General features: G+C 48.1%; 1 non-coding gene across 1 annotated transcript; it reads right to left on the reverse strand.

Annotated features, from left to right (window-relative positions):
• Nucleotides 1–2118: 2118 nt before the first annotated feature.
• On the reverse strand, nt 2119–2190 carry TRNAE-UUC. The gene has a single exon. It is a non-coding gene; the product is annotated as a tRNA-Glu (tRNA).
• Between the last annotated feature and the right edge of the window lie 1437 nt (nt 2191–3627).

Consider the following 3627-nt stretch of genomic DNA (forward strand, 5'->3'; position numbering starts at 1 on the left):
TGTCCTCTCCCCCATCACATTGCCTTTGTGATTCTACAGCCTCATCTCTATTGCCTGGAGACCCCCTGCCGACGTGCAGCCTCAGCATAGGGGAAGTAATTGCAAAGGAACCTGCTGCCTTAGATAGCGGAGAAAGAATCACAGTCAGCATGTGGCTTAATTGAATTAAAGAAAAAAAGTCCTGCCCCACCTCCACAGTAACTCATCGCCCTCGACAGGGTGCAGGTAGAGCTCATCGCAGAAGCAAGAGTCAAGGCTGCAGGCTTGGCTCTAGGAAGCTTCTGACTCTGACAGGGGAGGAGCTGAGTGCTTGGGCCCCTGCTCAGAGCTCAGAGGCATAAGCAGTCTCCCGACCTAGGGGTGAAGAAAGGAGGGTGTTTTGTGGATGAAGAGACAAGGGCTTTGGCTCTGAGATGTAGAGCATGACCCAGGAGGAAGGTCTGACCGAGACAATCCTGTGCTTGGGGCCAGCAGGTCAAGAGAGCTGGAAAAGACTGGGCAGAGGTGGTGAGGCGGTGCTTTCACTCCTCCCAGGGAGAAGTTGACCATCCGATAGGTCATAGTCAAGGACAGTAATTGGGTCTTGGGAGCTGTGGGCAAGGCTGCAATGGGCTGTGCCTGTCAACCACTCCTTCTTTCCCGAGGAGGCACTTTCAGGCCAGCACGCCCTTCCTGCCAGCCGCTGCAACGGGCCTTAAGGGAGGTACGGGCTCCACTGGTCATGAGTCCAAGCGCTGTGCTCCAGCCTCGGGTCCTTGGATTTCTTGCTGTGTGGACTGGGCATGGGCCCAGCTCATCACAGGAGAACATGGCATTTCCTGTTCAACTCTATTTCAACTCTGTGTATTTCAACTCTATGAATTGACTCTCAATCACGTGAGTGCTGTGCATTCATACTTCCTAGGCTGTCTTCCAGTTGCTTCTGTAGGAAGCTCCCTCCTCTGTCACACCCTAGAAGGCTTGTGATTCACTGGGACACTTTCTCTCCATACGGTTTGAGAGGTAAAACGAACCAGATTAGACACAATCTTGACCCAAGGCTGAGGAAGTTAAGAGCTATGGACTCCATTCAGCGGGTGCCTGGGATTCATGGGATGTTATTGAGCTGAGGGAGCAGACAGTCAGAGTTGAGCTTTGATAAGTGAAAGAAGAGACACATGCGCACAGGACTTGATGGGGGGACAGGGTCTTAATATATTGGAAGCTGACTGTTTGATCTGAAGGCCTTTATGTGTACTGTCCCTCTGCCTAGAGCAGAGAGATATTTGTCCCAGTTTAAATATCACTCCTCATGAGTTCTTCCTTCTCATTTAAATGTGTTTTCCTCATTACACCCTCTTATAGCTTCCTCTGGTTTTCTTTCACAGCGTTTACTACAATTTTGAAAGTTTTGTCTTCCTAATCAGACCTTAAACTCTTTGGGGGCAGGATCCATGTTTTATTCATTTCTGTATGATGCCAAAGAAAAATTGCACCGGACGGAGTTAAATAGACAAGGAGGACTTTATTGAAGACTATTGCAACAGGAGAGAGATTGAACTCAACTACACTGAAACAAAATGCAGGAGCGTTTTTAAGCCCAGGGGTGGGGTAACAAAAATAGTGGAGGCTGTCGGTCTATGTGATAGACCACCTGTGTCTGTTAATTGGTGCTTATCAAAGAGGAGCTCTTACCTTCCTGCACAGACCGGGAAACAGGGGCACTGTTTTCCTTGATGACTACATTTCTAAGAGGACATTTCTGGGTTGTTAAACTGGTAAGAGGCTGGGAGAAGATTTACATCTCAAGGGGAGCAGAGAAAGAATTTACAAGGACAAGTTTTCTAAAGTAACTGCTCTAAGGAAAGAGAGTTCAGTGACATAGAGTCGGGAAGACACTGTCTAAAGTTTGGTCAAGCTGAGAGGAATACCAAGGCCGCCTTGGGAAATGACCTCCCCCTCTATGCTACATTCCTTCCCTACAGGGTCAGGCAAAGAACACAGCAAATAATAGGTGCGTTTAATTAAAAAGAAATTTTTTTTTTGGCCGCGCCGTGTGGCTTGCAGGATCTTAGTTTTATTTATTTGTTTTTTTATTTTTATCTGTTTGGCCGCACCGTGAGGCCTGTAGGATCTTAGTTCCCCGACCAGGGATCGAACCTGGGCCCTGGCAGTGAAAGTGCCAAGTCCTAACCACTGGACCGCCAGGGAATTCTTGGTGTGTTTCATTTAAAATGAACATTTGTATGTCTATTTGGTTAATCTCCATTTCCCTCTCTAGATGGTAAGCTGCATGAGGGCAGGGATCATGCCTGTCTTGTTCGTTAGTATAAACCCAGCACCATCCACTTGCTTCTCATAGGTGCTCGCTAAGTGCTTGCAGAGAGAATGAATGAATGGATGGATGGAGGAAGAGACAGAAGCACCAAGGATAACTTCCAGCGTTTCAGCGTGGGAACAAGAAGGTAATGGTGCCAGTAGTGGTGGACGTGTGGAAGTGACAATGATGGGCTGAGGGCAGAGCAAACAGTCATGTGATACCAGCCTGTCCTGCTGACTTTGCCTGGAGTAGGGGACTAACAGTGTTTGGTGTCTGAGATGGAGAAGGTTAAGGCAGCACAGCTGAGCCTGGGGAGGTAGCAACATATGCAGATTACAGCTCTCGCCCTCAGTTTGATTCCTAACAAGCAACAACGATCCTGGGGGAAGAGACAATGTTTGCTCTTTTGAATTTATTTAGGAGATAGAGCTGTGTCAAGGTGAGGACCCCCCCCTTCCGGGCCACCCTGAGGGCAGATGGATACTGGTGCATGTAATTACTTTCAGGGTCAAAGCAGCGGCAATCAGTTCCTTTGTCAGCAGCATTCACTGAATAGTTTTATTGAGCGCCTGAGGGTGATTTGTTCCAGCTCTGGAGTAATTGTCCAATCAACCACAGGTGGGGGTGGTGGTGGTGGTGGTGGTGGTTTGAAGGCAACTTCCAGAACATTTGAACATTTGTGATTAAGACTAGATGGCTTCATTAATGAACAAACATTCTTTGAGCACCTACTGTGTGTTGGGTCCTGTGTCAGGCCTGTGGGAGGTGGAGGAGAGTTCTTGCTGTAAAGAGCCTGTGGACGGTTAAAGGGGATAAATAGAACCATCCTTAATCTCATGCTCATCTCAAGTGTTCCAATGAGAGCCCCAAGGAGGAAAGGCTTCTTACTAATGGAAGAGGCTTTGGAGTAGGGTCTGGGAAGATGATGGGTAGGACTGGGGTGGAGATAAGGAGTTGGTACTGACAGACATGACAAAGATTCCTTCCTTGACCAAACTCTAGCCAGCCTCCTGTGAGCCCTCTTCTTGGTAGGACTCAACTTTGGCCTATAAAGACTTTAGCAAACACTAACATAGCGTCTAACAGCTCAAGCCTGCATCCCTAGTAATGACCCTCGCTGCCTCGAAGTTCCTACCTGAGAAAACTCAAGGCTGCCAAATGAATTAATTCACTGTTCCAGCCAACACCTGAAGGTAGGGCCCACTCTCAGTCTCTGTGGGAGGGTAGGAGCTTAACTTCGATAGGTACCAGTTAGCAAACCCAGATGGGTTTCACATGGACCTAACACCCCTTCCCACTTTTTGTAATTTCTCACTTTCCTGACTCTG

The sequence above is a fragment of the Monodon monoceros genome, unplaced genomic scaffold, assembly GCF_005190385.1.
Source record: "Monodon monoceros isolate NGI ecotype Baffin Bay Population unplaced genomic scaffold, NGI_Narwhal_1 Super_Scaffold_13, whole genome shotgun sequence".
NCBI lineage: Eukaryota > Metazoa > Chordata > Mammalia > Artiodactyla > Monodontidae > Monodon > Monodon monoceros.